The sequence below is a fragment of the Gossypium hirsutum genome, chromosome D08 (assembly GCF_007990345.1).
Source record: "Gossypium hirsutum isolate 1008001.06 chromosome D08, Gossypium_hirsutum_v2.1, whole genome shotgun sequence".
Classification (NCBI taxonomy): Eukaryota; Viridiplantae; Streptophyta; class Magnoliopsida; order Malvales; family Malvaceae; genus Gossypium; species Gossypium hirsutum.
The window spans coordinates 23456644-23466615 of record NC_053444.1 but is presented as its reverse complement, the minus strand read 5'-3'; the positions used below and the strand labels follow the sequence as shown (position 1 = coordinate 23466615).

General features: G+C 35.1%; 1 non-coding gene across 1 annotated transcript; it reads left to right on the top strand.

The window, feature by feature from the left end:
• The first annotated feature begins 7428 nt into the window (after nucleotides 1-7428).
• LOC121220443 (small nucleolar RNA R71) lies at nucleotides 7429-7535 on the top strand. The gene has a single exon (XR_005917645.1). It is a non-coding gene; the product is annotated as a small nucleolar RNA R71 (small nucleolar RNA).
• Nucleotides 7536-9972: the final 2437 nt, after the last annotated feature.

Below are 9972 nucleotides of genomic sequence, written 5' to 3'. Positions count from 1 at the left end.
TGGTAACTAGCTTATAGTGTAGGTTCATTGCAAAAACAGACCTTTAAGCTCAAAATTATAGTTTCAAGGGTCTAATATCTTAGGGTTGGCTTGAACAGGTTCAAACGGTCCAAAGAAATAGTGCCTATATCATTTTAGATTTTTATGTCCCCTACGATTTCGCCTCAAGAAAGTTACAAAGTCAATTCTAAAGATATAAAGCTCCATGCATGTCTAATCTCAAAAGGAACTAAGTTTTCATGGAAAACATTACTAAAGCTAAGATCATACAAGCATTCCATTCTTCATGATAACATACTTTCACTTAGATAAAATCATCATTCATTCTTGCATACAAACTATCTCAGTAACAAAGAAAATATCTCTAAACATTCATTTATTAAAACATACTTATGAAAGAAATAATTGAAGCATACTTGAAAAAAATTTAAAGTTTGAGCAATTTATTTGCCTTACCCCCTTAAAAGAAGCAATGTCCTCATTTCAAGAACAAAGTAATGAATGAAAACTGAACACCGGGTAAGGTTGTAAAGAAAGAGAGGTGAGTCATTAAGACTGTTTAAATACCAAGTCTTCCCTAATAACCCAATCCTAGACATGTTCATTCCCATTACCACATCACTTAGTCTTATATTTCTAAAGAAGTGTTAAGTTTTTTCATGCTTGCTATGTTTTATTCTACAGAAATTAAATCCTAATTAAAAAAAAAATTCCTAAAGACCTAAAAATAATTAAATAAATAACAGGACAAGAATCCCTTTTTTTTGACTTATTCCCCTTATCTTCTTTAGCTTCATCCCCGCTTGCATCGTCAGTATCTTCCGTCCATGTCTCAAAGGTAGCATCTAGGAACTCAGGAACAAAAGTATTAGAGATATTCTTAAAAGTTTTTTGAATTGAATCATCTTTAATTTTTGCATATTTCCAGTAAGTTTGTTGTTGATTGTGCATGAACTTGCACATATCCATCAAAATTGACAACTCCGATTTCCTTGAAGTACTTGCAGAAGTCGGCATGGGAGTTGTATATTCGGAATGTTTGGGAATGTTCAGTTCCTTATCAAATTTTGTGACTGAATTAGCTTCAGTTTCAGTTCCATCTCTTGACTCCTTTGTATCCGGCTCAGTTGGCTCTTCTTGCTCGCCTTGATTTAGTTCATGCACTCTCTTTACTAATCTTTCAAGATCATAATTTGTAATGCATCTTTGAACATATCACCCCTTCAGATTTGCTTGTGTTTTAATACGGGCCTTTAAGTAAAGTGAAGTGATTAATGATGGGAAATAAACACTTCTTGCCTTCTTTTTAGCACAATCATGAATCTCCTTGAGGATAATTTTCCCAACATTAATGGGCTTTTCTGTCAAAATTGCATATAACAAAAGAATCCGTTCCATTGAGATGGTGGAACTATGTGAGATAGGTATAAAACTGTAACAAACGAAATAAAAAATACCTTTGCTACTCGTTTTAAGTATTCTCTTCGACAAGAATGGCTCCCATAATTTCTTATAATCCATTGGGATCCCAGATTTGTCACAACATCAAGCACTTGTTGAAGAAAATCCCAATTGACATTGTTCATCATAGGGTAGTACTCATCTCCTTCAACATCAAGTAAATTAAACAAATCATTGATGGACTTAGAAGTAAGAGGCACCTTTTTCTTTCGAATGATGACTTCAGTAGCATCTTGCGTAGTCAAACTAGCATAGAATTCTCGAACTAGTTCATCATCGGGAAATGAATGAGCATCACAAAATCGTTCTCACTTGAGAGCATTGATTTTCTTTCTAATCGGTATAGGAACAACCATCAAATCATTACTCTTCAAGTCAAAACCCTTTTCTGGCATCATAGGTTGATGCTTGAAGATTGAATCAGATCTCTCTTTCACTTCTTCATCGATCAAAATTGGGTTTTCAGGAGTAGTCTTTGAAGATCTAGTTCTTTTGCGAAACATGATATCTTTTCCCAAAAATTCGGTAAAGTTTCTACACAAAATAGAAAAGAAAAATCGGCAAAGTGGGTAGAACTTGCTACAGCAAAAACTTTGCGATGACAAAAGGGAATTTTGACAAAAAGGGAAAAGAACTAGGGTTTCTTTCGAGATTTGAGGTTGACGGCATAAAAAAGAGATTTAGGGATTTTTAGGGTGTAAGCAAATTGCTTTAAGGGATATAAAGAATAGTAGAATAGAAAAGGGTTTATATAGGAAAAATTAGGGCAACATGTAGCAAAAAATTAGCTACATTAGGGTTACTTGGGCGGCAAGCAATGGGTGTGACGGCAAGGCATGGATTTTTCCCTCCTTTTTGCTGTCTTGGGCCTTAAACTCAGACTGCATCTTACTAAAAAAAATTGATTAGTACTTGGGTCAAATTTGACCCCCTTTATTAACATAAAAATTTAAAATTTAAACAAAACAAATATAATTTTAAAAAATAAAAAAATAAAAAAATTTAAGTCTTAATTAGAAAATTTCTTCTTAACAAATTACATTAAATTAATTACCAAGAAAGGTTGTAGGGGTCACAGTGATCCCGCTTAAGTTCCAATCTCATTAGACAGAATTAATTAAATGTAATAAGTTAAGAAAATAAGTTCTAATTATTTATTTATTTACAAAATGAGTTCATGAAAAATTAAAGGTCTGTTAATTTGAGAGAGGATACAATTCGCTCAACTTTACCATCCCAGTAGTGTTTGACATGTTGGCCATTAACTGTAAATGTACCTCCGTAATTGTTGTATAATTCAATAGCTCCATAAGGATAAACTCGGTAGATGGTATAAGGTCCTTTCCATCAGGATTTAAGCTTCCTAGGAAATAACTTCAACCCTGCATTAAACAACAAAACCTTCTGACCCTCTTTAAACTCGCGAGGTTGTATATGACTATCATGCCATCTCTTTGATCTTTCTTTACACATTTTGGCATTCTCATAGGAAAACAATCTCAGCTCTTCCAACTCATCAAGTTGTAACATCTTCTCTCACTGGCTTGCTTAAGATCAAAGTTCAACTGCTTCAAAGTCCATTGAGCTTTATTCTCCAACTCTAATGGCAAATGACATGCCTTCCCAAAGACTAATCGATAAGGAGTCATTCCTAACGGAGTCTTAAATATTATTCGATAGGCCCATAATGCATCATCGAGCCTTCGAGACCAATCTTTTCTGTTAGGGCGTACTACCTTTTCAAGGATACCTTTGATTTCAGGATTCACTCTTTCATCTTTCCCATTAGACTGGGGGTGATAGACAGTAGCAATCTTGTGCTTCACATCATATTTGTCAAGCAACCACTTAAGCCATTTTTTTCACAAAATGAGAACCTTCATCATTAATAATAGCTCTTGGTGTCCCAAATCGTGTAAAAATATGCTTATGTAGGAATCACATGACTACCTTAGCATCATTTGTAGGGTATGCTTCAGCTTCAACCCACTTGGATACATAGTCCACAACAACTAAGATGTATTTCTTCCCATACGAAGAAGGAAACAGGCCTAAGAAGTCAATGCCCCATACGTCGAACAATTAAATCTCCAAAATGTTTGTCAAGGGCATCTCATTCCTCCTTGATATATTTTCCAGTCCTTTGGCATTTATCACAGTTCTTCACATAAGCATAAGTATCTTTAAATGGTGTAGGCCAAAAGAAAATTGCATGCAAAATCTTTGCTGTAGTACGTGAACCACCAAAGTGTCCCCCATTTGGAGATGAATGGCAATGATACAAGATCTCAGCAATCTCGCTTTCAACTACACACTTTTAGATTATATTATCTGTACATTGTTTAAACAAAAATGGATCCTCTCAAAGATAATACTGACTATCATGAAGGAATTTTTTCCTTTGTTGGTATGTCATTTCTTGAGGAATTATTCCACATGCAATATAATTGGAAAAATCAGCTAACCAAGGTATTTCATGAATTCGATTTACCTCAAATAAGTGTTCATCTAGGAAATTCTCGTTGATAGGCACACATGAATGAGTTACCTCATCTTGCTCCAACCTCGACAGATGATCAGCTATTTGATTTTCGACACCTTTTCTATCTTGGATCTCAAGGTCAAATTCTTGGAGTAAAAGTATCCAACGAATTAGCCTTGGTTTTGCATCTTTCTTTGTGAGCAAATATTTAATGGCCGCATGGTTAGTAAATATTATAACTTTAGTACCTATAAGATATGAGCAGCATTTGTCAAAAGCAAAAACTATAGCGAAGAGTTCCTTTTCGGTTACCATATAATTACATTGGGCTCCCGTCAAAGTTCGACTTGCATAGTAAATAAGGTGAAACACTTTATTTCTTCTTTGACCCATCACAGCTCCAACGGCATAGTCACTTGCATCGCACATCAACTCTAAAGGTGAGTTCCAATTAGGTGTAACAATTATTGGGACTGAGATTAACCGCTTCTTTAGCTCTTCAAAAGCTTCCAAACATGCTTTGTTGAAATCAAACACTGTATCTTTCTCTATCAACAATCACAGCGGTTTAGAAATTTTCGAGAAATCTTTGATAAACCTTCGATAAAAACTGGCATGGCCTAAGTAATTTCTGATTCCTTTCACATTCATTGGGGCCTGTAATCTTTCAATTACATCCACCTTTGCTTTATTGAATTCAATTCCATTTTTTGAGATCTTATGACCTAAGACAATCCCTTCCTTGACTATAAAATGACATTTTTCCCAATTAAGGACAAGATTCGTCTCTTCGCATCTCTTCAGTACCTTAGCCAATTTACTCAAACAGATATCATAAGTGTTACCAAAAATAGAAAAATCATCCATGAAAACCTCAACAAAATTTTCAACCATATCAGTAAATATTGCCATCATGCATCGTTGAAAAGTTGTAGGTGCATTACATAAACCAAAAGGCATTCGCCTAAAAGCAAATGTACTGTATGGACAAGTAAAGGTTGTTTTATGTTGGTCCTCTGAGGCTACAACTATTTGGTTATATCCTGAATAGCTGTCTAAAAAATAATAGAATTCATTACCTGCCAGTCGATCTAACATCTGATCCATAAAAGGCAACGAAAAATTGTCCTTTCGAGTGGATTTGTTCAACTTTATGTAATCAATACAGATTCTCCAACTGGTAACAGTTCTGGTTGGAATTAACTTGTTACGCTCATTTTCAACAATCGTGATTCCACCTTTTTTCGGTACACACTGCACCGGACTTACCCACGAGCTATCTGAAATAAGATAGATGATTCCTGCATCTAACCATTTGATTATTTCCTTTCTCACAAATTTTTTCATAATAAGATTGAGCCTCCTTTACCCATCAATTCTAGCTCTTTCACCTTCTTCTAAAATGATTTTATGCATGCAAAAAGAAGGGCTTATACCTGGAATATCAGTTATGGTCCAACCAATTGCTTTCTTAAATTTTTTTAGAACTGTAATTAGTTGCTCCTCTTGATCTTTTGTCAGTTCCGCTGAAATAATCACAGGCAAAGTAGAACAATCACCTAAATAAATGTATTTCAAATGGGAAGGAAGTACCTTTAGTCCGAGTTTAGGTGGTTCTTCAATTGACAACTTGGGTTGCACAAATTCTCTACTTCCAACTCGAACGGTTCAAAATGTGTGAATTGAATAAAATTTCTCAGATTGGCTTCCATCAAAGCCATGTTTTCTTCACCTTCTTCATCCTCCAAAGGGTCAAGATCTAAGGCTTTCTCCAATAGATCTTCTTCAAAATTTCTTTCCATAGAAACCAAGGTTTCTATCTCTTCCATAACTAAACACTTCTCTGTCGGATCGGGAAATTTCATCGCTTTAAGAATGTTAAAGGTTACCTGATCGTTTTGAACTTGCATGGTGAGTTCTCCTTTTTGCACATCAATTAACGTTCTTCCTGTGACTAAGAAAGGTTCCCAAGGATGATCGGCACTTCCTTGTCTGCTTCAAAATCTAAGACAATGAAATCAGTAGGAAAAATAAATTTATCGACTCTTACCAAAACATCCTCAATCTTTCCTTTGGGAAATGCTAAAGATCGACCCGCTAGCTGAAGCGTCACAGTTGTTGGTCTTACTTCACCTATCCCTAACATCTTGAAAATAGACTTAGGCATCAAGTTGATACTCGCTCCTAAGTCACACAAAGCTTTACCATAGTAAGATTCACCAATGTTACAGGGTAGAGTAAAGCTTCCTAGGTCTTTCAATTTCGGTGGTAATTTGTTCTGTAGGAACAGACTGCACTCTATTGTCAAGGCAACAGTCTCATACTCACTCAGTCGTTTTTTCTTGGACAGTATATCCTTCATAAATTTCACATAATTTGGTGTTTGTTCTAAAGCCTCCAGCAACGAAATATTGATGTGTAACTGCTTCAGAACATCCAAAAACTTCTTGAATTGCATCTCCCATTTTTGCTTGTTTTGCTGCAATCTTTGCGGATATGAAGGTGATAGAACTTTTGGTTAAACTGGACAACTTTTCTGAGTAGGTAAATCTACATCCAAAGAAGATGTTAAAATATCTGAATTCATTAAGTCACTTGTCAGAGTTTGTAGATTCTGATTCTTTTGGTGTAGGAACCTCAACAGCTGGTTGATTCTTCTCAACGGGCTTATCTTCGACATTAATCAATCGGGGTTCTAGAATTTTACCACTTCGCAATTCCACTGCCTTGATATGTTCTTTACCCAAATTTCTTGGATTCCCAGTATCGCTCGGCAAAGTTCCTTGCGTTCTATTACGTAGCTCTGTAGCTAACTGACCTACTTGGATTTCCAAATTTTTCAGTGTTGCTGCTTGGCTTTGGATCAAAGCGTCATTCTTTGCCATGTACGCTTTCCACAAGTCCTCCAAACTATTTGATGCCTCAACTTGAGGTGGTTTTGGAGCTTACTAATTAAAACCTTGAGATTGGTTGGGTCTTTGTTGCAATAAGTTGTTGTTCGGTCCATTTCCTTGGTTGCTCCAAGAACACTTAGGATGATTACGCTATGAAGGATTGTAGAAGTTGGACTTGGGTCCTTGTCCATTTCGATTTTTATATTGGTTCCCCACATAGTACACTGACTTAGGATTTGATGGACAATTCCCAAAACAATGACCTTCCCCACAGTACACACAAGAAACTACTTCAAACAGACTTGGTGCCTGAGTTGCAGAATTATTAGTACTATTAGCAGTTAACTGTTTGATCATACCTGAGCTGATAACGAAGTGAGGGCGTCAACTTCATGAACTCCGGCTACACGTCTTCCTGAAGCTGTTCGATTTGTTGGCCATTGATAGTTATTACTCACAATCCTCTCGATGATCTCATAAGCCTCATTATAAAACTTAGACAAAATTGCACCATTCGCGGAAGCATCTACCGTCAATCTTGTATGTTCATTGAGACCATTATAGAATGTCTCCAACTGGATAAAATGAGGAATCCCATGATGAGGACACTTACAAAGTAACTCCTTGAATTGCTCCCAAGCCTCATACAAAGACTCGCTATCCAATTGTTGGAAAGTTGTGATCTCGTTCCTTAACTTAGCATTTTTTCCAGGTGAAAAATACTTAACCAAAAATCTCTCTGCTAATTCTAGCCATGGAGATATGAAACTTGGTGGCAATGAATTGAGCCATGCTTGTGCTCGATCTCGCAATGAGTACGAAAACAACTTCAACCTCAGTGAGTCTTCAATCACATCGGCTATCTTGAATAAATCACTCACCTCCACAAACAATCAAATGTGGAGATGTGGATCTTCTATGGGAATACCACTAAATTGGCCCACCGTTTGTAGCACTTGAAACATCACTGGTTTCAATTCAAACTGGGTTGCCTCAATATCTAGCCTTCTAATTCCTAGGTTTAAGTCACTGAAAAGTGGCACAGCATATTGTCTGATGCATCGATCCCTATCATCGACAATAAGGATAGGATTTTATACATGATCGGCTTCATTACCTTGGTCTTGATTTTGATTTCCAAGGTCCATCTCGACTTGTCTTTGAGCTGTTTATTCACGTCTTCCTTGTTTGAAAGTTCACTCAATTTCAGGGTCTACAAGGAGTAAATCGTTAATTCGATCTATACTCATAAACACCTGATATGAAAATCACAAAAATTAAAAAGAATAAGCTAGTACTGTTAAAAATAAATCAAATTGAAAATAAATAATTTCACGAAAAAAATAACTATGGCAATAGTTGACAATCCCCGGCAACGGCGCCAAAAACTTGTAACGCGTAGGTTTGTGCAAGTGTACACATTCGTTATCAAGTACTAAGTATCGAGTTATTGTCTCCACAGGGATTTTATTTGTGCTAAGTCACTTAATTTGTAAAATTATATTAACAATTTGGTAAATAAAAACACAATTTAGTTGAGAAGTGGTGATTAAAATATATTAAACTAAATGCAATGATCCCTAATGCAAATTATCCTAAGTATGCAAACTATATGAATGAAATAGATTTTAGTAAAATTAAACACAATTTGCAAAAATTATAACGTAAATAAACTAGGACAATTACTTTAATTAAACTCAATTTATTATCAACATGCTTAATAACATTCGGAAAAACATTCCATTGCAACTCGATATTTCATGAGTTTGGAAACCACATTAGGTCCTTTAGAAATCCTTTAATTAGTAAATACGCATTTTGCTGATCCTTATTTACTAAGGGTTTCTTAGCATTCGTGTGAGGTAACAGGGACGTGTCAAGTTTGAAACAATTTAATCTCACAAATCTAAAAACTATGCAGATAACAAAGCTTGGTCAGAGTTGTTATGCAACCTCCAATTTAATGGGTCAGGATCTAAATTAAGCATGGACATTTCAATTATGTGTCCATTAGCCGTCGTCTGGTCATGATCGCTCAGCTAATTTAGGTGCATTTCAATCACGTATGAATGAAATACATACTTGATTTTAATTGAAAACATGATCGATTGAGGCACAAACATTATAAGCATGAATCAAATAAATATTATTTAATCAAAGCAATCATCCTAGCTTAAATAAAATTAAGCTAACATTGTTGTAATCAAGAACAAATAACACATAGCAAACATCTTTATATTAAATTAAAGAAAAGGAAGATTAAACCCAATTCAGAGTGGCTGTCACTCAAGACTCTAACTAACGAGGCTCATTCGTTCTTGTACTTTGCTCCTTTGTTGATGGCTCTCCAAGGTGGCCGACCAAAGGTTCTTTAAGAGGCTTAATTGCCAAAATCTCTATTCAGATATGATGTTAGGCGTGGGAATGAAAAAACTAAGAGACTTTAGAGAAAAGAGAGAATGATGAATGATAAGAATGGATGAGGAATGATTGAGGGATGATGAATGAAGGAATGAGAGGGTCTTATTTATAGGTTAGGAGTAGGGGATAGTTTGCTAAAAATAGTGGATGTTAACCTCTTCAAATCTCCTCAATTGTAGCTGGCCATGCTTAGTGGCTTTTGACTTGATTTTTTGCTTGATTTTTAAGAATTTTTGGATGCCACACAACTCAGGACTGAGACTCGGTCAATCAATCTTCGGGCAAATCTCTAATTTCTTCAGCAGTACAAGGACCTTGTGTAATTAAACCAAAGAATGGTTTAAATGGAAAGCCATGTGTAGCCTAATATTGGGTTAACTTGGTCTCCAATTTGGAGGGTTTTGTAATCCAGCAAAGCTATCAGACCTATCCAGAATAAATCAACAAGTTAGAGGACCAAAGAATAAAATTCATCCAATTTAATTAATTAATTAAAACCCAAATTATTAATGAAATATTTTAAAATTAATTATTAAATATAATTTTATATTTTATTATTTAATTTAATCATGTATGACCCACTTTATGTCTTAAAAATATAATATATTCAAATTAATATAAAATAAGCCATTTATTGCATGAAAACTATATAATAAAGCATAAAATTATATTGTAATAATTTCTATGTCCTAATTTCATATTTTCAAATATTTC